Here is a 13981-nt window from a genome sequence, read left to right as displayed (position 1 = left end):
CTACAAGGTATCTTCATAAATCAAAAGCCAATGTGAGCCTTGGGGCGAGTCTACCCAAGCAAACAAAAATCCTGAAATCTTCCTGAATTGATTCCTGGCTATCTTCATGATGTTCTTTTAGTGATCAAAAAGCTTTTCCTGGGATAAATTGTCTTTTTCAGGCAAAGTCAACGAATGCTCTGGAGTTTGCTGGAAACTCTGAAGTATCCCATGGTTTAAGAGCCATCTCATAGTTAGATCAGGTGTAATTTGGACCAGTCTGATGTCCAGATAGGACATCATAATCATTATCTTTTCCTTATGCTTATCAGGACAGGGGAAAGTTGATGAATCATAGCCATGTTGCTGTTTACACTCCCACCCATCCACAGAGCTTTGAGTGAGCTTGTGGCCATCCTGGATTCCCCATTATGATATCAACAGAGGCATTCATCTGACCAGGAAGAAGTGGGGGGATTGGTATCCCCCTTCTTTTTGGTCATATCATCAACTCTGCTAATGTCTGAACATGGTGCCTATAATGGCCAGGAGTCTGCATGGAGCTCTATGTAATGCTGAGAAGGATGGCGGTGGTGACACAAAAGGTGAGATGACAATCCAGTGAGGCCAATGTGAAGTCAGACTGGCTGGACTATATGGATGCCATGCCACTGTTGCCACAAATTCACCTCTATATATGGCCACCTCCGGATCATTTCTGTTCCAAACTGGCCATGGATTTACTGACCAGTGCAGATTAGCGCTCGGACAGAGATTTCCCAATTCAAAGACCAGCTCTTTATTGAACTCCAGTATTTGTCTAAATAGAGCAGCATCTTAAGAAACTCAAGTAGAAGGACTTTGAAGATGGGCAACCATTCAGAATATACTATTGTTGTTTTATCACTCTGTAGAACTCTATTGTTTTTTTGCCAGAAGAAAATAAGCTTTCTGAGAAATAATACAGAAAAGTCCTCTTACCTATTTTCTAGTCTTGGCCCCTTTCCCCTCCTTTATTTTCTTTTAAAGGAAAAAAAAACAGCAGGAAAGTTCATAACATTCCACCCTGGAGGCAAGAGGGTTTTTCCAATGTAAATTTCTTTTGGTCACTGCAATATGAACAGAAATCTTGGCTGGCCCTCTATTGCATCAGTTTTCATATTTTCTTTGCCTGCCTGGCTATTTGTCATTTTCCAATAATCCTATGCCCTAGAGATATTAATGCTGAGAGAATGGGCTTGCCCCATCACCCTGCCCTGCAAACATAATAATAATGTTGTGCTTTAAAAAAAATCAGTTCATCAGTGCTGATCGGAGAAAAAGATAAGAGCTCTTCCATACATGTATGCTAACTATGAACCAAAAGAAAGGCATGTTTGAGATCATGAAGCCCATAATTTTCCTGTGGAAATAAAATATAGATGTCTCTCCACCTCATACCAAGATGGTAGCAATTTTAGAAAAGCATACAAATAATTCTAAATGATGCATTCATGAGACAAAATATTTTACATTGCCATATAAGGTAACAGATACAGCATCTTTAGGAGCTTTTCTCTCTTCTCAATATATTCATTACTTGTCACTAATAAATTTGTGATCTTAAATTGTTGTCAGATTCTGTGAACTTATTTTCATTTCCAAAAACACAGACAGACAGACAGACAGACTGACCACAACCAGAATTCTTCCTCCAGCGCCTGATCCCAATTTGTTTAAGCCTCTTGTTGAAGTCATCATTTGGACAGTTCTCAACTGACCCTAGGCTGGGATCACATATGAAAAAAGAAAAGAAAAGCACAACATATTGCAGCTAGCCAGCAGTTTCCTCAGACTCAGAAACAAAATGCATAGACATCCAGAGAAAACCTACCTTTTCTCTTAACCTGTGGTTCTTGTATAGTTTTTAAGTGTGCAAAAGGAGAAGTAGTGGCTGGAAACAGTTGCAGTAGTAGACATCTCTTCTTGCTGTCTTTTCTTGCTCTCTCTTCTGCTTCACACAGACACAACCCCTAAATCTGATACAATTAAGATCTATGGCCCAAGAGACTTGGGTATCATCTACACCAGTGGTTCTCAACCTGGGGTCTCCAGATGTTTTTGGCATACAACTCCCAGAAATCCCAGCCAGTTTACCAGCTGTTAGGATTTCTGGGAGTTGAAGGCCAAAAACATCTGGGGACCCCAGGTTGAGAACCACTGATCTACACTGACCATTGAATGCAGTTCAAAGATAGCTTCAAACTGCAACAGACAGACATCAAACTCCCACAAAAGTGCACGAAAGATAGCCCTTAATGTGCATCAGTGCTGTGTGGTTTGTGTAATTGACATCCTGGCCTCAAGCTAATTCAAGGATTTGCTATGTGCTCATCTTCACAGTGAAACTACTTTCTTCAATACCAGTTTGAAACTGCATTAAATGGTCTAGCTGGGGCCTTAATCTAACTTAGACCTGACTAAAGGTCTTAGACAGACATTAAAACATTTTATATATCGATTGCTGTGGTATGTCACAACAGGTTTCAAGTACTATAATAATCTGCTTAAAGCATTGGTTCTCAACCTGTAGGTCCCCAGGTGTTTTGGCCTATAACTCCCAGAAATCTCAACCAGTTTATCAGCTGTTAGGATTTCTGGGAGTTGAAGGCCAAAACATCTGGGGACCCACAGGTTGAGAACCATTGACTTAAAGTTTCTGAGCATGCTCTTAGTACAGGCCAAAATGAATTCCTGAGTCCTAAAAGAAGGCATTTCTATTATGCTCTCCTGACACCTTTTAGTCTGAGACTGAAAGAAATATCATAGTAGCAGAATCTTTCACAGACTTAAGTCTAGTTCATCAGATACATCCAATGAAAAAGTTATGCATGAAGTCATGGGTTTTAATGACATGTTTCTGATTTCTGACTCTTTTATGCAAGAATGCATACATTAACATGACTATTATCTTCCAGAAAATGAAAGGTGGTACACAGTACATATCTGAACAATATTGTCCATTTCACAGAAGAGAAAGAATGTGTATACTATAATCTGGTATATGACCATAGTATTTCTGATTTCTAAAATATGAATTTGCCAATCCCGTTTTAATCCTTGTCAGACTCTTGTGGTGACATAGCCAGGCATTAAACCAGTGTAAATATTTTTCTGTATAGTGTAAAAGGAAATAGCCTGTACCTTCTTGTACAACTATTTAGAAATGCATTAGCTGCCAGATGCCATAGGGCTGCAGCTCAGACCCTCATACTGAAGTGGCCACTAATTGGTCAAAATTGTACTGAAATAACTCAGCTATCCTGTCATTGAAGCTCTATGATGGATGAGTAATGTGTCAGAATATTTAAGCAGGATCTCAGCCTCCCCCTCTCCCCGCTCTCCAACTGTAGGTTGACATTTCACTTTTTTTTTTCACCTGGGCAAAATGGAGTTTCCTTCTTTTCTGTGACTCTAGAATAAGTTTCGGACAGCCCATATTTAGGGAAGTTTGTCTTCAGATTGCTTCCATCACCTGCCTTCCAATCTTTTCTCAGTGCTAGGATTTCACTGCAGCTTTTGCTCCGACAACAAAGCTCTCTGGAATTCAGACTCAGCCAAGAATAATACCCATAAAAATAAAGACATTATTAAAGCCAGATTACAACTGATCTGATATTGCAGTTAGTGTAATGTGACTCAAATAAAAATCCCAAGGGAGCTGGAGACAGAAGGGGAGGAAATCTCTCACTTTCAAAGTTCTGAACCCCAAACTACTCCTGAGTTGGCACAGATAATCCATCAAATAACCACAGAAAAGAATGCCTCCCCCGCTCCAGATGCAGCTGTATCTTGTCCCAGTCTGTCTTTCCACTGCATTGTGATAGTAACCACATCAAGACACAAAAGATAGAAATTAAAATATGACTGTCATTTAGGCTGGGTAGGTTGAAAATATTCCCTGTCTATGGCTATAAGTTAAATATATACATACATTTTGTCATTACATATGTATGCATGTATGTGTGTGTGTTAAAAAAACAATGAGGCAGTCATTTACATGCGGGGTATTTGCAGAAAGATGAAGCTTTCTTGTGCCTGTTAATATGGCCCAACCACATTAACTAATGAAAACATGGGGACTAATGTAGATGGCTTTTGGTAGGCAATTTCATGAAAGTAGAAGAGTGGCCACTGGTGAATCCCATCTGCTCTGGGTTTTGGAATACTGTACCAGTACATTCCCACTTAACCAATCTTCACTTATCCAACGTTCTGTATTATCCAATGCACCTTGGCTACTTCTGGCTTGAAAGAACAAAAACAAGGTAATTCCTTTTCCTCAGAGAATTGCAACGAGGCTCCTCTTCCTTCCTTCCTTCCTTCTTTCTCTTGCTCCTGCTCTGGACTCTGCTTCCCTCCTTGCTGTCTCTCTACTCCCTGGGACCTCGCATTCAGCCCAGGAAAGGCTTCAAGAAAACTGCCTGCTGAGGCTGCCTACTGCCCTGGCTGCTCCACCGGACTCACTCTCTGGCGCTCTTGACGTTGATGCCCATCCTTCCTCACCCCCCTCTCTGCAGACCTGGCCCCAGCATATCTCTCTCTCTCTCTCTCTCTCTTTCTCTCTCTCTCTCTCTCTCCAGCAGTGGAAATGATTGCTTTATGGAAAATGGAGAGAAAGAAAGAAAGCAGGCACTAAAGGCGGGAGGCAAGGAAGAGGGGTCATGTGTGGGAGAAGCCTATGAGTGATGTCAAGAGCTCCTACTCCCTCCCTCCTGTCTTTGCTTGGGTTTAATAGGCTTTTCCTTAATCCCTCTGTATTATCCGAGATTTTTGCTTATCCAACGTTCTGGCGGCCCATTTATGTCGGATAAGCAAGACTCTACTGTAACGCCAAAGAAGTACTGCTTTAGCAACTGAATGCTTCATTTAAAGTTGAGACACAAGACCTTATTGCATAAAGCAGATACATTAATAATAGATCCATACTGAGATGAACATCATTCTTGGTCCTGTGATCTGCATACCCTTGTAACCCTGTCTTTTCTCAATTCCCCTGATCCATAATAAGAGCTTAGGTCCAAATCTGCATCCCACCTTCTTAAAAAAAACCCTTCTATTTGACAATCATTAGAGATTCAAAATGTCATTTATGGTTTCTCTGAGAGATATTAATATCTAATTCATGTGTAATACAATAAGACCCCTATAATTGCAGAGCCCATATTCACAGTTTCACTTACCCACTGCCAAGGGAGAACATGGTCTCTCCAGGAATTTTCTAGATAATCCAGCATGAGTCCATGGTGTGCTTCCCTCTGGAAATTACAAGAGTTGTGTTGGTGGAACTAGCAATTTTTTAGAAATGCTATCTCTCTAGGAATCTCCAGATCAGTGGTTCTTAAACTGTGGATTCCTAACAGCTGGTAAACTGGCATTTTGGCCTACAACTCCCAGAAATCCCAGCCAGTTTACCAGCTGTTAGGATTTCTGGGAGTTGAAGGCCAAAACATTTGGGGACCCACAGGCTGGGAACCACTACTCTAGATATTCCAGCGGAACTCTATAGTATTCCAAGATTGGAAGTCAGTGCATTGAATTGTGTTCGGTTGTCTGGCCTTAAATGTGTCCCCCATGGATACCGTAGTCTTAGTGTATTTTAAATTATACCTAAAAACTGATAAAGCATATAATTGCCCACTGAGTTGCTCTTGCCCCTGATTTGCTGGATGTGGTAAGACAGATTTGAAACCCTCTTGCCTATTTTCCCACAAGTTGCCCCAAAGGCTTAACCAATATCCATATGGAAAGCAAATGACTGGAAATATTGATTTATTTTTAATTTTTTTAGAGTTCGTATTCATGTCCTCCTCCTGGCTTTTTGAAATAATGACACTAAGGGCACTTCATAAAATGAAGAAACCATCTGAAATGAAGCAAAATAAATGAGAAACATGGCCAGCCTAAAAAGTCTGCAGCGGACAGAAATTCTCTACGGGAAGGAACAGGTGTTCTCCAGAAGTGAGAATGGAGAAAATAAAAACATCCCCACCTCTTTCTATAAAAATCCTTACACCCTCTATATTACCATCTCTCTGGAGAGAAAAGGAGAAGGAAGCAAGGAAAGGTTGTTCATAGGCCAAATTGCTCTCCCTCTGGTTTTTTTCTTCAGTCTTCAAATAAAAGAAAAATGCAACTCTGTTTTTGTTTTGTTTTTAAAGAAAACACATACGGTAACTAAAATGGAGGCAAAGGCTCCCCAAGTAAAGATGGGAACAGCTCCTTAGTGGCTGCATTTCATCTATATCAAAGGATCATTTTGGAGCCCATCCCAGAAGGCTCCAGCTGTGTTTCAATAAAGTGACTGCAGGGTTTGAAAGCTCAGTCAAAAGTATTTTGAGAATGTCTTCAAAAAGGCATCCCATTCAATTAGAGACTATTTATTTATTGGGGGGGGTATAAAATGAGGGGCAAAGGGAGGTGAAATATGTACAGGGTATATATTAGAGACCTGGCAGTGTTGTTTTACATCCAGTGTCGGAGAAGAGAAGAGGTCAAAGCCTCCCCAAGGAATTATTGTCAGGAAGAGCTGTGCCATTAATGAAACCATGCTATGCAATGCTTCACAATTCTATGAAGGAAAACTGCCAATAATAAAAGGGAGAGTACAAAAAGTGTCAGACTTCCAATGTGAGCCACAAATTCATATCATGAGGGCCTTTTGAGTTTGTTTAAAAAGGTCCATTTACCATATGTTCGAGGTTAACAATCACAGAAAGTGTAGAAGATTCTCTTCAACTGGGAATTTGTGAAAAGTTCCGCTCTATGTAAAACTGAAAATCCTGTTATGAGTGACCATGGCCCCTTCTACATTGCCAAATAAAATCATGATTATTCGATTTGAACTGGATTACATGGCAGTGTAAACTCATATAATCCAATTTGAAGTAGATAATGTGAATTATCTGCTTTGATAATCTGGATTATATGGCAGTGTGACATAAGGGGCCCGTGACAATAGCCTAAACTTTGAACTGCTATTTACGTTTTACAGCTGCATATTTGCTATTAGAGGAAAAGTGTTTCCTGTAACTAGAGCATACTCCCTGTTCATACAGTTCTTTCCTTCCAACTGTTTTCCATTCAGTGATGCACTTGTAGAAGACCAGACATTAGGTGAAAAATTAACTGTTATATAATCTGCCTTCCACAGTTTGGTCAAAGAATAATATAGTGAAGTTACATTACTTTGAAAATGTGACCAGTGTTAAAATTGTGGAGCAAACCACAAGGGACAAAGATAGTTTTCACCAAGGAAGTGTTAAAAGTAGTTTAAAAGAGGTCAATGTGCACATACATCCAAAGACACATTTTGGCACCTCAAATGTTAGATCTGTTTCTGGCAATGATTAGTTAACACCTCTTAATGTGGACAAAGTCCCTGTTTATATGGATTTACTTTGATTACTATTTAACTTATAGGAATGATTGTGATTTTAACTAATATTTTATTATGCTTATTGTTTAATTTTTGTTTGCTCGTGATTTGGCTTGTTTTGTTTTGTCTTATATTGATCTGATGTATTATTTTGTATATTTTTTATTTTCTATGTATTTTTATTGTATTTATCCATTGTGAACTACACCAAGTCCCTTCGGGGAGGTGGGTCAGGGTATAAATAATGTTTATTATGACTATTAGTAGTAGTAGTAGTAGTAGTAGTATTTATTCTTTTTGTTTGTTTGTTTACTTATATGTGTGATGAACTAATTTGGTTATATTAGCCATTCAGAGAATTAATCAAAAGGATCCATGAACAGTCCAAAATGGATTGATTGGGTAAATTGCTCCTTGTTTTTGTATTTTCCTGATAACACCATCTGTGTCCATGGAACTTATTAGGAGTGTATGTTGGGAGGATAACAGAAAACCCCAGAACACAACAGTATTAACAAAAAGTCAACATTTGATTTGAAATTCAGTACACCTTTACTGGTTAATGTGATATGGTGTCCAGCAAGAACAGATTCTGGTTGATTTTCCATCCTAACATAGCTACAGAGGATATCAATGGGAACTACCACTCACATGATTACATAGCACTGGCCCATGGCAGTGAAAGTGGTGTCAAGTCACAATAATTTTACAGTGTAGATGCACCCAAAGTCACAATCAGCAACATCAAGGCTGCACTTACTCTTCTAGTGCAAAAATGCATTTCATAGTACTAACTTTGAAATGTGTTCTCGTATCCTGCATGGATTGCCAGATAAGGATTAAAGTTAAAACTCTGGCATATGTGAAGACTGGGGAAAATGCAGAATATAATACTTTGGTAAAATAGTATTAAATACCATTTAATACTAAATACTAATATTTAAATACTATGCAAATGGCAAATGCTTGGATTCAGATTTGGTCATACTTAAAGTAGACTCTCTAAAACTAACAGGACTTAAGTAAGTGCTAACCTAAGTCCTAACCTAAGTACTTGATTTCTGTGGATCTACTCCAAGTATATCAAACCTGGATTAAATCCTAAGTATTTTTTGAAAAGAATGTTTACTTTATATCTTACATATATATACAGCAGAATAAGAAGAAAATATTTTATAATAGCAGAGAAAGGCCTCATAAGAATTAATGTCAAGATTAAGATGACAGTTCATATAAACAATATTGCAGCTCAAGGCTTTCCAAGTGTTTTGCTTTGCTGTGTGCCATCAAATAACCACACGTATACAATTATTTTGGCTATTAAAGGGGCTAGATTCCAAATCTCTGAAAGCCTTTCTCTGAGTGCTGGAGGGCTAAAGTCACACCATTTTGCAGCAATTAACATTTGGCAGTGATTAGAAAATTCCAGTTTAAAAATGCTCATGATGCATGGAGACTTTCAAAACTTTAATGTATTATTTCTAGCATACTTCTCCCCACTCCTTTTCCAATGTGTTCATGTACTGAATAAACTTGATTTAATCAAGGAAGCCACAGCCTTGAGTTTGCAAGGCCTGAGTAGGGCAACCGATGATCAAGGATCTTGGAAGTCTCTCATTCATAGAATCATCAAAAATTGAAGTGAACTTGATAGAAAATAGCAACTTTAATAAATTTAAAGTCACTGTGTTTACTTCTCATTCTGGCTGGCAACTGCAAAAGACATCTGTTTGAACAGTTCCAAAAATTAACAAGGTAGGCTGGGTCTGATTCACATTTTTCTGTATCTGCCCCTGAGTTCCATACAACAATTGAATTTGACTTTCTCAGACATAAATTGCACCAATATTGATTGTGAAAGGGGGTTACTATCTTCAGTTCCTATGTCATTGGAGCAGTAAATCTACTCTAGGTTTTAACCTTGAATTTAAAAAGCTATCCAAAGTATTGAGGATAGATTTAGGTATTAATTCTTCACACCATAGAGCAGTGTTTCTCAACCTGGGGGTCGGGACCCCTGTGGGTCACCAAAGACCATTAGAAAATATATATTTCTGATGGTCTTAGGAACAGTTTTGGCAGAGAAGAGCTCTCTGCATGTCCTTCTCTTCAGGACATGCAGAGGGCTGTTTCTGAGACTCCAAGTGGGGAGGGGAGAGCAGCTATGCTCGGCGCATGGCACCATGATAAATATGTGCGGGCGAGGGAGAGCATGTGAGGCTGAAGGGAGGCTGGAGGTTCTGTATGGGATGTTTGGCCCAATTCTATTGTTGGTGGTTTTCAGAATGCTATTTGATTGCAGGTGAACTATAAATCCCAGCAACTACAACACCCAAATGTCAAGGTTTATTTTCCCCAAACTCCACCAGTGTTCACATTTGGGCATATTGAGTATTTATGCCAAGTTTGGTCCAGATCCACCATTGTTTGAGTCCACAGTGCTCTCTAGATGTAGGTGAATGACAACTCCAAAACTCAAGGTCAATGCCCACCAAACCCTTTGAGTATTTTCTGTTGGTCTTGGGAGTTTTGTGTGCCAAGTTTGGTTCAGTTCCATCGTTGGTGGAGTTCAGAATGCTCTTTGATTGTAGGTGAACTATAAATCCCAGCAATTGCAACTCCCAAATGAAAATATCAATCCCCCCACAATTCCACCAGTATTCAAATTTAGGCATATTGGATATTTGTGTCAAATTTGGTCCAGTGAATGAAAATACATCCTGCATATCAGATATTTACATTGCAACACTAGCAAAATTACAGTTATGCGGTAGCAATGAAAATAATGAGAAACTGCAGTAAGGAGTCACGGAATTAGGAAGGTTGAGAACCACTGTCATAGAGTTAGAAGGAACTACAATGACTACAGTCCAATGTCCCCTCCCTAACACAAATAAGACCCTTCCAAAGAATGGTCACCCAATATCTGTTTAAAGATTTCTAAAGAATGAGATATTAATACCCTCGAAATCTATGCAGAGATGTTATCTGAAGCGATTATGACAATACTAGTCTCTCTAACATGACATTACTTTTGCAGCCAGGGAAGCACATTATAGCAATACATTAACAAAAACAATTATACTCTTTTATTCAACATTGGGTGTGTGTGTAAAAATGAAGATCTAAATATGGTTGTATCCAGATGTCTATTTCCAACCTCGTTTCTCCAACTTCCTTCCCTCGGTAATGCAGCACAGAGCAAAGACAACACCTATGAGACTGAAATGCATGGGTGTTCCTTTTCCTCCAGGCAGTTGGACGTGATACAATGAAAGTCTGGAAACCCCCTGACTTTTTTTATTTCTACCTTACAAATAGAGGATGTAGTTTGCCAGGGTGTACAATGCGAACCTTTATTACTAGTATTATAAAATACATGACATGCCAAGCTCTTGACTAGCAAACCGTTCCACTGGATTGAACTACACAAAAATAAAAATCAAGGATATTATCTTACTAATGTAGACAAATAGAGATTACTGAAACAGGAAATGTTGGAAATAACATCTTTTATCAAGAACTGGAGGCATGGAGATAAAATCTGACTTCTATTTGATTCTTGAGACCATCCAAGTTGTGAAATTTTTGAAAACCACACAGTTTCCAAAGGATATTCACATTTTGGGGACGTATTCTGAGCAAGATTCTCATGTAGTTGTTTTACACAAAAAGCTGTGTGTTTTTTGCATAACCCACAGTATATTTTTTACAAGGAAAACAATATTTTATTGCAGAATATTAATATCTGTGGAGCAAAGAAAATTTCATATCCCCTAAAAATCAGCCATATGCAAATTTTAAAAAATTAAATCCCCATTAACATATTTCCTTCACAGGAGAAAAAGAATTTATGGCACAAAAATTAATATTTCTGCACTGAAATATTATTTCCCATGCCAAAAATGCTACTTTCCACAAAGACTGTGTATGAATTTTGCACAGGATAACAAGCTGTGAAGATTCTTATCAGTCTAGGATTCTTCTCATCAGGGTTTCTCCACGCTTTTTGGGGGGCGGGGGGGGGGAGGCGTCTTCAACTATTTTTAATGTTTTAAAAATATTTTCCCATCTTTGTTGCAGACATGGATTAAATAAAATATTTATAGATGATCTAACCTGTTGGGAAATTCCTGATCAAATGCTGTTGTATAATTTCATTCATAAGTCTTATATTCAAGTAAAGATATTGTTGAACTAATGCTTTTCTATGATAACTGTTTACTTTTCAAATTTTGTTTAATGTTGTTTCTTCCTATCATTCTTGAGTCTAAGTGTGTAATACACACAAAACCTGGGAAAGTTACTGCCAGAATCACACTGCCATTCTTCCCATTGCTAAACACAAGAAAAGAAGTAAGTGTGTGTGTGCAGGAAATCTGAGAGCAGCTTGACAATACATTATCTCTCCACATACTTATCAACTTTTCCTATATGATAGTTTGCAGAACTTGATTCAAGCGTCTAAACACACAAGAGAAAAAACAGCTGTTAGACAGTTGCTGTACTTGCTGCTAAAGTGATTCACCAACAGCATTTTGGTTTGCCCTCAATACCAAACTGTTGACTTAATTCTCACCCTGACACATTTTCCCTGACTCCCATTATACCATTGTTTGAAAGACAAAATAAAAATGCATGTCCTTTATTCCTTTATTGAGGAACAAAACAAAAAGCAGAAATTTATAATCCAGTCATATATACTAGACTTGTGTGTGGAATTCTTTTCTTCTATTTTCCCTGTTTCTTTCAGTACCTTTGGTACTTAGCTCATAACGGTAAGGGCCCTCTCAATATGAAAACCTGCCCAACATGAAAGCAAGCGGGAGCTGATCATAGCCCCTCCTCTGCATTTCAGTGTCACAGTTTAATCTTTTTTATTAATCCCCCTAGCAAACAAAAATAAAACCCTCATTCCCTGAAAACTACTACCAGTTAGTTACCTCTCCTCTTCCAGGAGGTCATTGCTCTTCCTTACCTGGAAGTGGGAATCCTCCTTAAAATGCTTTGGAAAGTGTGTGTGGCTCCTGGCATGGTGCCTGCAGCATCTCTCCTCTAGAGTAGACAACTAAGAACAAGAAACCTCCTCAAAGCATGCACACCTGCCTGCACCAAATGCCTCTCCTCTAGAGTAAGAAACAGCTTTAAGGACTTGCCTTCTTGCCTTGGGACAAGTGTGTGTGGCATGCAGGCCCAGAAGGGAAAGCGTGCCCTGCCTGAAGCCAAGGACTTCTCCTCTAGTTTAGAAACAGGTAAGAAGCCTCCTTAAAGTCCATGCCTGCCTTCTCTTTTCTATGGGCTGATAGAAAACAGACTTTCAGTACCCAAGAGTGAAAACAGATATCTGCTCTCCCTAATTTGGAAGCAGGACACAAAACGGGTCAAGGTTTACCCGGATTGCACAGGCCTAATATATACTACCCAAGACAGAACCATTTGTATCATATTGCTTTCATATGATATGATAATTTAAAAGACATATGTTAGTACAGTAATTATGAACTTATCCCATTGATTCAGTCTGGATCCAAGTGAAATGCATATAATTTGGATACATGTGTCAATAGTTTTAGATCATCCAGATGGCAAAAGTAAAATAGTACCTATTGGTTTGGGGGTTTTAGGGAGCGGGTTAGGGTGTCTGGGTGTTCTCCTAGAAGGTTCTGGGAGCACATCTGGACACCTGCCCCAGAAAACACTTGCATGGATGAATTAGGACCTGGGAATATTCACGTTTTTAAAACACAATTGTTCCTGGTTCAAAGGGCCGTCTGGATGCACCCTCAAATGAACTGATCCAACAACTTCCAACTGCCATATGGAGCTATTCTCTTTAGGGGTGCAAAGTACCTGTTTTATCCTCAATGAATAAAGATGTCTCAATGTATCAAGATGCCCAACTAAAAAAAAAACAGCAAGACATGAGGCTGTTCATGTTTAGAAACATTTGAGGAATATTATCAAAAAAAGATTTCTGAGCAAACATTTTTCCCATCATTTCCAAAATGTGAAAAATCATTTTCAAGACGCTAATCATGCCAAGTGTGAAGGAAACCTTTTACATATTTTGTTCTTGCATGAAGAAATCAAATAACCAAAGATTTACATTCCCAATTTTCAGTGAATTTCTATGTGACCTGTAGCATTTGGATTGGACTTGAACTAGTAACCTCCCCCTTAGACACATAATTTTCATTATTAGATTTTATTAGATTTTTAATTCTGGGAAGCCACAGGTGTTCTACTATCATAAAAAGCTCAAATTCCACATATTCCAAGTTGACATCTTGTTGAATCCACCCACAAGCTTCTGCGTCTAATTAGGAACAGAAATGCCTTGAGACTCGATTATGAGGAGAGGAGTTGCTCAATGTGACAAAGTGAAGACATTTTAAAAGGAGAATTACCATGCCTTGGAAAACCCTTGCAGAGTTCAGTTTTCATATCCAGGAAAGAATTTTTCTCTTTCTGTTTTCCCATATTCAAGATGCAGAGGAATCCACTTTCATATTCAAGATGCAAAGAAGGAATCCACTTTGGTGGTGCTCAAAATGGAAGATAACAAGATTGGTTCTCCCCCACTCC

This window comes from Anolis sagrei, chromosome 4, assembly GCF_037176765.1.
Source record: "Anolis sagrei isolate rAnoSag1 chromosome 4, rAnoSag1.mat, whole genome shotgun sequence".
Taxonomy (NCBI): Eukaryota; Metazoa; Chordata; class Lepidosauria; order Squamata; family Dactyloidae; genus Anolis; species Anolis sagrei.
The sequence above is the reverse complement of the archived record's forward strand: the minus strand, read 5'-3'. Positions refer to the sequence as shown.